The sequence below is a fragment of the Cervus elaphus genome, chromosome 18, assembly GCF_910594005.1.
Source record: "Cervus elaphus chromosome 18, mCerEla1.1, whole genome shotgun sequence".
NCBI classification, from domain to species: Eukaryota; Metazoa; Chordata; class Mammalia; order Artiodactyla; family Cervidae; genus Cervus; species Cervus elaphus.
Window position 1 is genome coordinate 42,454,674 of NC_057832.1, and position 14,693 is coordinate 42,469,366.

The 14,693-nt window shown below is 40.4% G+C and overlaps 1 pseudogene; it reads right to left on the reverse strand.

Moving 5' to 3' along the window:
- Positions 1 to 3,686: 3,686 nt before the first annotated feature.
- Positions 3,687 to 11,033, reverse strand: LOC122673853 (annotated as a pseudogene).
- Positions 11,034 to 14,693: the final 3,660 nt, after the last annotated feature.

Sequence of the window (14,693 nt, forward strand, 5' to 3'; positions counted from 1 at the left end):
TAGCTCTTAAACAGCTGATACGTATGTGATCTGATATGTTCACTGTGTATTGCGATATAAAGATCCTTAATCCACTAGAGTTACTTATTTGTTGATCTACTTTTTCAGTAAATACTTGAATACCTACTGTGTTCTACACCTTAAAAATGTGTTAGAATATATTTATAAATAAGTCCCAGTTTCTACCCAAGTTTCTCATTGTCAGGTACAGAAGACAGATACACCAGTAATTGCAGTACAGAATAAGTTCTATCGTGGATCTTGGATTTTCTTTTATGGGAGTGGGTAGAAACCCCAAGAAGTGAACTTTTCCAAAGGCTAAGCTCTTTGGAACTAGATGTCTCCATGGTCTTTCTTTTCTTCTGGTAGCTCCCCATTGCTCTCTCTGCTTTTTATTAAATATAGTCCAGAATAGTTCATTCCAAGGTACAACTAGATGTTTCTATTTTATAAAGAGATTTAATGACATATATTTTAAGCAAAATTAAAAGTAAATTCTTACTTAACTGGGTTAGTTGAGATGAATTTATTTAGAAACCAGGAATCTTTTCCAATTTCCTCTGCCATCACTACACCTTGGTCTCAGGATCTTATCACTTGACCAAGAATCAATCCCCTCCATTGCACATTTTGAAAATACATTCTTTTTATCATGGAGCCAGTTCCAAGCTGTAGATATAAGTTCTATTTTAGCTTCTTTTCAGGGCTTCAAACCACCCCTGATTTTAGTTATCTATCAGTGCTTAAAAAATTATCCCTAAAGCTTAGGAGCTTCAAGTAACAAATGTCTATTATCTCACATTTTCTGTGAGTCAGATGTTAGATGCCTCTGGCCCTTGGTCCCTTGTGAGGTTTCAGTTAAGCTATCAGAGGAGACCACAGTCTCATCTGATGCTTAACTGGGGAAACATGCACTTGTGAGTTTGTTCAGTTCCTCTTAGGGTGCTGGACTGAGGGCTTGTGCTCTTTGCTAGCTGTTAATGAGTTCTGTGTCATGATCTACAGTTCCTTGCTATGTCTCTTCAGAGGGCTGCTCTTCACATGACAGCTGACTTCTCTCAGAACGAATGTGTGAGAGAGTAAGAGGGGACCTCAAAGACAGAAGCCGTGGTCTTTATGGAACCTAACCTCAGTAATAAGCCATCGCTTTGTGTCATGTAGTCTGTTAAGGGGAAGCCACTAATCCAGCCCACACTCAAAATGAAAGGATTGCAAACCTTGACTGCTTGGATCAGTGCATTTCTTATTTGCTCTGCCCGGGACTTCTCTATCTTAAGTCATGGGCTAATACAACCTTCAAATGCTGACTCAAAGCATCTCAAATTTCATAGATATTTGTTTCTGTCCTTTGAATTTTGTTTATTCGTCTTAAAAAGTGTAAAGTGAACTCCCTCAGTCATGTCCGACTCTTTGCGACCCCATGGACACCAGGCTCCTGCGTCCATGGGATTTTCTAGGCAAGAGTCCTGGAGTGGGTTGCCCTTTCCTTCTCCAGGGAATCTTCCTGACCCAGGGATGGAACCCAAGTCTCCCGCTTTGTAGACAAACGCTTCACCATCTGAGCCACCAGGGAAGTCCTTTATTCATCTTACCTTTGAACTATTTCTTTTCTAATTTGGATTCAATCAAATTAGATCCCCCTTTAAAATATCCTATAAGAAGTCATGGGCTTCCCAGTTGTTGCTGGTGGTAAAGAACCTGCCTGGCAATGAAGGAGGCATAAGAGACACAGGTTTGATCCCTAGGTTGGGAAGATCCCCTGGAGAAGTGCATGGCAACCCACTCCAGTATTCTTGCTGGGAGAATCCCATGGACAAAGGAGATGGCAGGTTATGGGGTCGCCAAGAGTCAGACAGGACTGAAGTGACTTAGCATGCATGCATAAATCATGATGCATATTTATATGTTAATTAAAATAATCATCTTCCTAAAGAAGTCTCTTCTGACTTTCAAAAGGTATGTAAAATATTTAAGACAACATATTTACATTTGATTTAGACATGCATTGTCTGCCTTCTGTTCGATTGTTACTGTTCATTCCCCAGTTACTTTGGAGAGAGGGAGGAAATTCTTTCACAGTGGAAAAAATCTTTTTTCATTCAGGTCACTTTGAATATAATTTTTCAGGACATGTGATTTTTTTAGAGGAGCTCTGTAAATTCAAAATTGTATTATTATTTATGTATTAATGCATAACTAAAGATACGCTTATCAAAATCACAGAAAGGGCATTACTTCTATGGAAAATATACATATTCTATCATATGATCTGCTCCAGTAGGACTATTACTAATAGAATTAATAATCCTAACATTTTTGCATCATGTGCATTAGAATGGGAATGCCACTTATAATCTTCTACTTAGTAAATTTGTGTCTCCTTCAGATTTTAATATCTCATGTCCTATGAAATAAATTATTTTTCTTTTTCTTGTGATTTAAATTTTCCCCAATTCTTGTAAGTTTTTAGTTTAACAAAACTAATTCTGGAATGTCCTCTTTCATCTTCTCAAACAATAATTCACTTGCTGCTAAAGCTAATTGAGCATTAATTACCATATTATCTTCACAGTATTACAGTAGCACATGATATTATGTTGAGAGCCATGTGAAATGAGGGCATGAATATTTTGTGCTGAGGGGTTTGTCGGTCCGGAGATAGACTCTAAAGACCAGAAAATTGAAGTATGATCACTGGAAATAGGTAATGCAGAAGTGCAAAAGTCAATTTCATTTACATCTTAGAACAAGATGTATATATCATTATCTTTTGTCAAAAGCTTTATTCATTGAATCCACCTGCAATGCAGGAGATCCCATTTCAATTCCTGGGTCGGGAAGATCCCCTGGAGAAGGGATAGGCCACCCACTCCAATATTCTTGGGCTTCCCTGGCAGCTTGGATGGTAAAGAATCTGCTTGCAATGCGGGAGACCTGAGTTTGATCCCTGGGTCAGGAAGATTCCCTGGAGGTGGGCATGGCAACCCACTCCAGTACTCTTGTCTGGAGAATCCCATGGACAGAGGAGCCTGGCGGGGTATAGGTCATGGGGTCGCAAAGAGTCGGACATGACTGAGCTCCTCCAGTAAGCACATTAGCAGCAGCAGCAGCTCCCATTTATGTCAGTTCTGAGCTGAGAACAGTCACTTTCTTCAGAGCTCATAGTATGATAGAAAAAACAGTAGTAAATGTTAAAAATCTCCCTTTTTAAAAACTTAAAAATTAAAAAAAAAACTTAAAAATTAAGAGCTTTTTAAGAAAAAGATTTTAGTATGAAATATTTTATACGGGATTTCCCTGGTGTCTCAGATGGGAAAGAATCTGCCTGCAATGCAGGAGACCTAGGTTCGAGCCCTGGGTTGGGAAGATTCCTTGGAGAAGTGAATGGCTACCCACTCTAGTATTCTTTCCTGAAGAATTCCATAAACTCTTGTCCAAAAAACTTTCACCACCCTCTAGCTGATGTAGAAAATATTTTTTTTTTCATGTTCAATGAAGTTGTTCTTCCCTGACTATAGGGCTTCAGAATCCAGCCTCTCCCAGCCTGAGAGACAATGCCTACTAACTGCACAGATCTGGTATACTCACACACTATATAAGGCTGCTGTGTTGTCTCACACAATGAGAGGGCAGGAGCAAAGGGAGTGGATACTCTCGGGGGATTTGCTTTTTGTCTGGAATCCAACCTACTCGGCAACACTCTTAGTTCCAGGCTCTGGGAGAGGTTCTGTGGGCATGAAATGGTGGAGGACCTCACGGTCCCAGCCCACTGTGGTAAGAAGGGAGTGATTCAGTGAGGACCAAGTAGCATTGCTCACAAAGTTTCCGTGGGCTTGGCTTCTAAACCTCCGGAGGGTCTAAGTCCAGTACAGCAAGTGAGTAGTTTGTCACTGACAGAGGCCAGGAGGGGAGCACTGTGTGGAGAGAACACTGGCCCAGTGACACACGAGGACTGCACCCCCAAGCTGAGGGCACAGCTTGCACTCTTGGTGTCCGCGGTGGGACAGTCCCATTCTCATCCCCAAAGACAAAGACTTTAGTCTGCTGAGGACGCAACGCCAGGGATGCAAGAAGGTAGCCAGAGGCACTGTGTCCCATCTGTGAGGCTGGCTTGGGACAGCAGATATCCTCCAGTAAGACTGTATTGTCCTCACCACATGAAAGAAACACAGGATCCTTGTGGAGAAAGGCAGCGACACAGGTGGCCTGCCCAGAATGAGCTCGGTGGGAATTTTGAACCATCTGCTGAGCAAGGTCTCAAACCTTGATCCAGAAGTCTTTGCTACCAGCTCACAGTTTGTGTGCCAGAGCTCAGGACGCTGACTGTAGACACAATGTCATCGTGCTTATACTTGCAGAGCTTGTTGTCAGCGAGCGCCTCATTCTCATCCAGCTCCCACAATTCAACAGCACCTGGATCAGAAGCCACTAGGATACCTCTGTCTCCTATCCAAGTGAGGTTAGCCACTCTGGCCTCTGTCTGGACTCCAGTGAAGCAGAAACCTTCGTTGGGGGTGGCACAAAGTGGCCTTGAAAAGCCTGAGGGGGCCAGTCCAGCAGTGGCCACTCAGGTTAGAAGCCCGGAGCAGGAACATCCCATCAAACAGGTACAGCACAGCCTCCAATACCTGCTCCATAGGCAGGCACGTTAGGGGGAAGGTTCCACTTTTGGCCACAGGGTATGGCCACTAGGAAGGACAGGGTTTCCTTCTGCACCTCTACAATTCTAACTCCAGCCTAGACACAAACTGGATGCCCCCCTGAGATTCAACTCAGCAAGCCCCCATGTGGTTCCTCTCTGGACCTCTGCTCTTTTAAACAGCCTCTATATCTCCTGAAGAAAAAAAATATTGAATGTTAATGGTTTAACTATGTAGCAGCCCTTTAAAATCCTCTCCCCAAAGAAGGACATTGAGCAGTCATTTTAATTCTTTCTAAGCATTATCCACAAATCTTAGCGCTCTTAAGCTATTACTTCTAGATCAAAGACCTTTGCTATTTCCTCTTTGTTTACAGGGTGTACTCCAAACTTTTAAGTTCAAAGTATGACGCCTTGTGGGGCTTCCCTGGTGGCTTAGATGGTAAAGAATCTGCCTGCGATGTGAGTGACCCAGGCTCAATCCCTGAGTCGAGAAGATCCCCTGGAGAAGGGAATAGCTATCCACTCCAGTATTCTTGCCTGGAAAATTCCTTAGAGGAGCCTGATGGGCTACTGTCCATGGGTTCACAAAGAATTGTGACTGAGCGACTAGCACTTTCACTTTCCATGAAAACTTGTGGTCCCAGAAGACTTTCCTAGCCCCACCATTCATTACTTTATGACACTCCAGCTTTGACTTTAATGATGAATGGTTTTGACAACTGTATTTTAACCAAACCATTCTCATGCTTTGTGTTGTCTCCTTGCCTTTCCAACTGCTGTTCCTTTCACCTGGCTCTTTATCTGGTTCTTAACCACGTGTGACATTGCTCTTTCCCTCCTCTTATTGCCAGGGATATTTGGCAGTATTGAGACTTTCTGGTTGGCCCAACTCGAGGATGCCACTGGTGTCTAGTGGATAGAGGCTAGGGATGCTGCTAAACATTCTACAATGCAGACACCATGACAAAGAATGATCTCTTCCAAAACATCCCTAGTGCCAAGGTTGAGAATCTCAAGCTAGAGAGTCCTGTCCTTTGCTCTTTGTTCAAATTCTAACTGTTCTTTATAGCTTCTTTAAATGATTACCTCCCCCATGAAAGCTGGTCTTGGTCTTTTCATCTGCATAATCACTCTTTTGACCCAGGCAAAGTACTTTTTTCTATTTAGTATTTTATTTTTTATTTATTTAAGGCAATTTTTAAAGGAGCAGTTTTAGATCCACAGCAAAATTGAGAGGAAGGTGTGGGGATTTCCCATGCTTTCTGCTCCCATATGTGCATAATTTCTACCATGTCAACATCCCTCACCAGAGTGAGACATTTGTTACAATTGCTAAACCTCCATTGGCACATCGTAACCATCCAAAGCCCATAGTTTACACTAGGGTTCACTATTGATGTTGTATGTTACATGAGTTTGGAAAATGCCTAATGACATGTATCCACCATTATATTATCATACAAAGTATTTTCACTGCCCTAAAAATCTCTCTGCTCCATCTCTCAGAGTCCCCATTCCCTGGCATCCACTGATCTTTTTACTGCCTCCAGGATCTTGTGTTTTCCAGAATGTCATATAGTTGGAGTCATCTACTACAAGTAAGCAGACTTTTCAAATTGGTTTATTTTGCCTATTAATATGCATCTAAATTTCCTCTACTGTACAACTGAATGTTCAAACTACTGTACAATTTTACTCATTTCACGTGCTAGCAAGGTTATTCTCAACATCCTTCAAGCTAGGCTTCAGCAGCACGTGAGCTGAGAACTTCCGCATGTACAAACTGGGTTTCAAAGTGTCAGAGGAACAGAGATCAAATTGCCAGCATTCACTGGATCATGGAGAAAGCAAGGGAGTTCCAGAAAAGCTTTTATTTCTGCTTCATTGACTCTGCTGAAGTCTTTGACTGTGTGGATCACAACAAACTGTGGAAAATTCTTCAAGAGATGGGAGCACCAAACCACCTTACCTGTCTCCTGAGAGACCTGTATGTGGGTCAAGAAGCAACAGAACTGGACATGGAACAATTCACTGGTTCAAAATTGGGAAAGAAGTGCTATAAGGCTGTTTATTGTTACCCTATTTATTTAACTTACATGCAGAGTATGTCATGTGAAATGCTAGACTGGATGGAATCAGCTAATCACAGGCTGGAATCAAGATTGCAGAGAGAAATATCAACAACCTCAGATATGCAGAAGATACCACTCTAATGACAGAAAGTGAAGAGGAACTAAAGAGCCTCTTGATGAGAGTGAGAGAAGAGAGTGAAAAAAAAAAAAAACAGCTTGGAATTCAGCATTAAAAAAACTATGGTCATGGCATCTGGTCCCATCACTTCATGGCAAAAAGAAGGGTAAAAAGTGGAAGCAGTGACAGACTTTGCTTTGTGGGGCTCCAAAATCACTGCAGATGGTGACTGCAGCCACAAAATTAAAAGACACTTGCTCCTTGGAAGGAAAGCCGTGATAAACCTAGACAGCTTATTAAAAAGCAGAGACATCACTTTGCTGACAAAGGTTCATATAGTTAAAGCTATGATTTTTCCCGTAGTCATGTATGGATATGAGAGTTGAACCATAAAGAAGGCTGAGCATTGAAGAATTGATGTCTTTGAATTGTAGTGCTGGAGAAGACTCTTGAGAGTCCCTTGGACTGCAAGGAGATCCAACCAGTCCATCCTAAAGGAAATCAGTCCTGAATATTCATTGGAAGTACTGATGCTGAAGCTGAAATTCTAAGACTTTGGCCACCTGATGCAAAGAGCGGATTGTTGTAAAAAACCTTGATGCTGGGAAATATTGAAGGCAAAAAGAGAAGGGGGAGAAGAGGATGAGATGGTTAGATGGCATCACTGACTCAATGGACATGAATTTGAGCAAACTCTGGGAGATAGTGGAGGACAGAGGAACATGGCATGCTGCAGTCCGTGGGGTCACAAAGAGTTGCATGTGACTTAGCGACTGAACAAGAACAGCAGATTTCCTCTATTTTTTTTATGACTTAGTAGCTCATTTCTTTTTTGCACTGAATAACATTCCACTGTGTAGATATACCACAGTTTATTTATCCATTCATCTACTACAGGACATCTTGGTTTCTTCAAATATTTTGCAATTCTGGATAAACCTGCTGTAAATATCCATGTGCTACATTTTGTGTGCACATAAGTTTTCAACTGCTTTGGGTAAATAACGAAGGATGCAATTACTGGGTCATTTGGTTGAAAGTGAAACTGTTAGTCACTCAGTTGTGTCTGACTCTTTGTGACCCCATGAACTGTAGCCTACCAGGCTCCTCTGTCCATGGGATTTTACAGGCAAGAGTACTGGAGTGGGTTGCCATTTCCTTCTCCAGGGTATCTTCCTGACCCAGGAATAGAACCCAGGTCTCCTGCATTGCAGGCAGACGCTTTACCATCTGAGCCACCAGGGAAGTCCATTTGATTAGAGTATGTTTAATTTTTGCCATCTCCTTTTTACACCCACTTTCATTCTCTCCATCCTCTAAAGCTCAGCTTATGGTCTTTAGGAAGACTTTCAGATCATTTCTGTTCACAGAATTTATTCCTGCCTTTAAAACTATTTTGAAGAGGTAGTATGGTCTAGGGCAGTGGTTCTGAAACTAAAGCAGGCATCAAAATCCTGGTGAGGAGAGCTTGTTAAAATGTGGACTTTTTGTCCGTTTCTCAGAGTTTCTGATTCTGTCGGTCTGGGTGGGACCCAAGAATTTCTAAGAAGTTCCCAGGTGGTGCTGATGTGCTAATCTGAGGACCACACTTTCAGAACCATTGCTATAGACTATCCTGGGAGCCAGACAGGTCTGATTTTGTATCCCAGTTCTACTTCCATGCTATGTGACAATGAACTGGTTATCTTACTAGTTATTTTACTTCTCTAAACCTCAGTTTCCTCACCTGTACAAAGAAAACAATAATACTAACTACCTCACAGATTATTAGGATTTAACAAAATGACATATATATGTTAAATATAGGGTATTTTTGGTATTATTTTTGTTGCTTGGTAAATACTAAAATATACCAGCTATTATTTTGTTGTTGGAAAATAAAAGATTAGAAAGTACAGATTTGTTGACATTCATAGGCTAAACCCAAGAGAATAGCCAACACTTCCAAAACTGGCATGGAAGCAAACTATGTGGAGTAGTGGAGCAATTGTTTATGACACAATGGCTATACCGACCCTTTTCCGTTTACATAGTACTTCATCCTTAGCAAGAGGAATGAAGTTTGTTGATTTGTTACCATTTGATACAGGGTATCCCTATTGGGCAGAGTTTTATTCTAAGCTTCAAAGGATTAGCTCTCCCTAATGTTCAGGTAACCATATGTGCTTTTAGCATAGAAAAGAATCCAGTCTTCTGTGGTCAAAATGGCAGTCTTGGTTGTATTTGATGTACATAGTGTAAGTCACAGCAGAGATAGCAAGAGCGCAGTGGGAATGATAAACAGGATCTTGGCATGGACCACCCTGACAGGTATTTTCACCCATATTTCTTGTCTGAACTTGGCTGAGTGGCTTTGCTTTAAAGTCTGTCTCTAGGTTGAAGGGGCAGTGGCTATAGAGAAAAAGTTATAGAGAAAGCTCTTTTCATGGCTGTGGGAAAGGTGCAAGAGAACAAGCAGGAATATGCAAGGCTTATTGAGACCTAGGCTTGAAACTAGCACTCTGTCACTTCTGCCCCCTTCTTTAGGCCAAAGCAAGTTACATGAGGTACGGAAAGGTAGTTGGCTCTACAATGTCACTGATGGCATCAACTTATGCTCCAAATTAACAAAACAGATGAAGGCTCTACATGAAAGAAACTATCACATTGTCAGTATAAAATCAAGGTCTGAACAAACTGAAAAGCATAGTATATTCTTAGATAAGAAGATGTAATTGTAAAGAGCTAATTATTCCCAAATCAATTTATAAATATCATACAGTTCCAACTAGAATACCAACTTGGATTTGTTTTGTGGAACTGGACACAATAACATGAAAGTTCAGTTGCAAGAAAAAAAGCTTAAAAATGTCAAGAAATATATCTAAAAGAATAGTAAGGGGGACTTCCTAGATATTAGAACATAGCATAAAGCCATTACAACCCAAGTAATATGAAACTGGCAGAGGAGTAGACAAATTGTTCATTCAGACATACAGGAAACATCAAAATTTAACACATGAAGAGCATATTTTAATTCATGGAGAAACAATTTATTTAACAATTGGTGCTGGTACAACTTGTTGTTCATCTATAAGAAAATAAAATTGGATTCCTATGTTTCACATATATGAAAGTAAATTTCAGTTCAAAGACTTAATTATAAAAATTAAAATGTTAAGAATTTTAGAAAAAAATCTAAGAGACAAGGCATACAGTCTATGGGGAAAGAAAGACCTTAATGGTGATGATAATAAAATAATAATAAGCCTAGCATCTATTTATTTAAAACTTTTACAATAAGTTTTTTCTAGCATCAATTTAAAAATTGATATATCTGAGCACAAAATACTAAAATTTTTATGCAAAATAAAGTATAAGCAATGCTTGTAGACAGTCATTAAGTTTGGAACAAATATTTGCAAAGCAGATGATGGATTTAGCAAGGGTTAATAACTATAATACACAGCTCTTACAATTTGACAAAGAAGACAAACAACTCAACAGAAAAACAAACATGGGATATGATTATGCAATTCACAAGAGCAAATCCAAACAACCAATAAATATATTACAAGATGCTCTAATGTGCTAGTAGTCATAAAAATGTAAGCTAAATTAACATTAACGTACCACTTTATACCTCTCAGACTAGAAAATGCTGACGGGAAAAAAAAGAAAAGATATAAAAAGCAATAATAGCTATTGAAAGCAGTGATGCAGAAGCCAAGGGTATACTCATCATGCTAGTAGAAGTGAATTTTCAGAGTCCAGCTGTTTGGTACTCAATATCACATTTTTCTTTCCACTTATATAACCCTCTTTATAGTTATATAAAGTCTTCTTTAAAGTCTATGGTCTCTCAGTGATGTTCATTCCTTTCCATCTGGTCTCCTTGTGTTTCCCCTGTGTCAAATGATGTAAAAACTTAAATACAAGTTATTGGTTTTCAACACAAACATATGCAGTAATTAAACTTTAGCAGGAAAAATTGCAAAAGAAATTTCCATTTGGAAAGGGACAGTAAAAATATCTGGCTGTCATTGGTGCACAGCATGCATTCAGACTCTGGTGGGTGGGAGCGGCAAGGACTCTGTGGTGTCATGAAAGTTCTGTCAATCTAGTGGACAATGTTTCTGTTTTCTGGGAAATTCCTCTGTCCTCCCATTCATACCTCTGGTTCTTCCTGAGGTGGGAGTAGGGGGTCCTCCTTGTCTATCATATTTTATGAAGAGGAGTGAAGTCAGCTGCCTAGTTTTAACATCTCACTTTTAGTTGCTATGTGTTTGGGGCCCTGACGTTGGCCTTAGGGACTGATTCATGGAAGTATCAATTTGATATGGGGATAGAGCTCGGGAAGGGGTATAACATGGATGGGGAGTAGGGAGAGAATCCAGAAGAGCAGGTCTCCTTTATCTGCTGGCTCCTTTTTCTGTCTCATCTCTCAGAAGACGTAACCTCCTCCATACTCTTGAATTGTGTTTCTCTGGCCCCTCCACTGGGAGAACCCAGAGTTCATGCAGCTCTTCTGAGGGAGCTTGTGGGAAGAGTCAGAGTCTCAAGGAGCACCTCCAGGACTTCAGTGGCTCCATTACGGTGGGCACAGCCGCAGCCTTGTCAGTGCCTGACCTTTACTTCCTGGGAGGCTGAGTCAGACGCTGGTGTCTGGAGATATCACCAACAGTGTGGATGAGTCTGGATGCAAATGAATCACTCTCCCATGTTGGGGAGGATCAGGGGGCTGGAGCAAATCATTACCATCAACTGTCACTCATTGAGAGGGGCAGGTCCCACACTATTCCCACCCATCTCATGCATATGCAAATTCTCTAAAGTGCCAAAGAAGTGTCTGTAATTGCAGGGCACATAAAACTTAACATCTGCACCCAGACTTTTATTGTTTGTGCAGAACAGACAAAATCACTGCAGACCGTGGCTGCAGCCGTGAAATTAAAAGATGCTTGCTCCTTGGAAGGAACGCTGTGACCAACCTGGACAGCATATTAAAAAGCAGACGTTACTTTGTCAACAAAGGTCCTTATAGTCAAATCTATGAATTTTCCAGTAGTCATGTACAGATGTGAGATTTGGACCATAAAGAAGGCTAAGAACTGAATAATTGATGCTTTCAAATTGTGCTGGAGAAGATTCATGAGAGTCCCTTGGACTGCAAGGAGATCAAACTAGTCAACCCTAAAGGAAATCAACCCTGAATAGTCATTGGAAAGACTGATGCTGAAGCTGAAGCTCCAGTACTTTGGCCACCTGATGCGAAGAGCCGACTCACTGGAAAAGACCCTAATGCCGGGAAAGATTGAAGTCAAAAGGAGAAGGGGGAGCAGAGGATGAGATGGTTAGATAGCATACTGATTCAATGGACATGAATCTGAGCAAACTCTAGGAGATAGTGAAAGACAGGGGAGCTTGGCATGCTGCAGTCCATGGGTCGCAAATAGTCAGACACGACTTAGCAACTGAACAACAAGGGTCATACATTTTACCTCTCTTAGTTTTCGTTTTGTTAGTTTCACTGAAGAGTTGGTGAGACAGATAACAGAAGGGAAACCAGCTACTCTGTAGTTCAGGCAGAAGAAGGAAGAGTGAGGAGCACACATTTTTTTATTAGGGTTTGCTATGCCAGGAATTGCACTAGATTAGGCACATATGTTAACTTGCTGGTTCTCAAGCTTCGGTGCGTATCAGTCACCTGGAAACTTTGGATAAAATGCAGATATTCAGATCTTATCCTATGGCAGTGATCCTCTGTAACCTGTACTAACATTCTGGGTAGTTCCAATATGCACCTAACTTTAAGTTCTTCCTGCATTAACTCATTAAATCTGAGTTAGACATCATTTCTCTCTTTAAAGAAGCCCAAGCTAGGTCTAAAGAGGTTAAATAATTGGTTTGAATTGGCTAGAAAGAGGATGAACTTAAAAAGTAATTTTTTTTCCTTAATTGGTGGGGCATTCAGAAGTTTGGAGGTCTTAGTTAATGCAAGTATGACATTGTCCTTGCTCACAGTTTGATGAAGACTGATGCTTAGAAAAAAGTATTGCACATTAAACCAGAAAACATTCTCAGCGTTGGTTTGCCACCTTACATTATTAGCCCATTTTTTCATTAAACATTTCAAATATTATTTGCACATAGTTAAAAAAACAGTGGAGAAAAAGTTTCTGCCTCAATTTTGGGTGCCTCTAATGCATCCTAAGGACTGGCATGGGGAGTGCTTATGCAATTTTTAAGGTTTGGAATTCATCCTGGGTCATCTCCCTCATCACTCAATCCCAGCTTCCTTAGTTTCCTACTGCATATAGAATAAAATGTAAACTGCTTTAAATAAGCTAGAAGATTCTTCTTGATCTGGCTTTGCCTGCTTCTTCAATTATTTCTACCATCTTCTTTAGCCCTGTTTCACCTCACTGGCTTTGTTCTGTCTGACGGTCTTGCATCAGAAGGTTTTTCTGCCTGAAAGACTCCCCTGATCTATTCTGGCTTTCAGGTGTTACCTCAGCCTATCTTATGCAGTTTGTCGTTGGTCAGTTTTATTTCTTCATAGTGTTGGTCTCGATCTAAAAGTACCTTATTTATTTATTTACTTGCTTACTGTTTTTCTCCTCCATTCACAAATAAGCTTCTTAAGAATGAGGACTTTGTCTTGTTCCTCTTTGTTTCCGTGATATCTTAAAAAAAAAAAAAATCCCAGTGCCTGGTCCATAGCAGGGCATAATACATATTTTATTGAATGAATGACCCTACGTTTCGTACAGAGGAACAGACACAGACACAGTCACACACATGCACACACTGTAAGAAAGTTACACCAATGGGATCATGCTATCATTTAAAAAGATTATATGTCTCAGAGATTTTCCCAGGAAAACACACACAAATTTACCTAGTTCCTTTTTATGGCTGAAAGACCTCCAGATATAAAATTTCATTAAAAATAAAAAAGTAAATGGCAGAATGTACTACTATTTTGTGGATGTACTGTGATTCATTTATTTAGACCTCCATCAATAGATATTTTTGTCCATTCCAGGAGTTTGCCATTTCAAAAATTCAACAATGAATATAATTATATTAGTATCTTGATGTACTTTTGTTTATTGCTCACTTTTAAAATTTTAATACTTCAGATTCATACATACTTAACTGGTATTTTATCAGAATCACATGTGACATTGCTGTTGGGAGGGAAATATTAAAACAGTTAATACCTAAATATTTTCAAAGATTGATAGGATGATTAGGGAGAAAAGTTCTTTTTACTTTAGCTCCAGACTTATTGTAAGTGATATTATTATGTGTGGGATGCCAATTTTAAAATGAATTTCTTGGAAATGAAAGAAGTATTTTCCCTATTACTCTGACCTTTGAAATAAAATCAAGAATTGGTTAATTTCTCAAGTGTAAAATTCAACAGGGCCCATGCCTGCTGACCCAAGAGGAATTTCAAAAGACTGGCTAATGCATTATTGATTGTACTTTTTCTAATTAGTTCTAGGAAGTGGGCAGTCCTTGGGGTGGAGTGAAGGGTGCAAGACCTGGGGTGGATGAGTCAGTGTGTCCCCTTTTCTGCTCCATCTGTTTTGTTAATCAGGTGCTACCAAGTCACGAGGAGCACAGAGAGCCTTGGTAGGGAAAGTGAAAGTGTTAGTCACTCAGTTGTGTCCGACTCTTTGTGACCCCATGGACTGTGGCCTGCCAGGCTCCTCTGTTCATGGGATTCTCCAGGCAAGAGTACTGTAGTGGGTTGCCATTTCCTCCTGCAGAAGATCTTCCTGACCCATGGAGATGGAACCCACACCGCCTGTGTCTCCTGCATTGCAGATAGATTCTTAACCCGCTAAGCCATTGCGGGATGGGGGGTAGG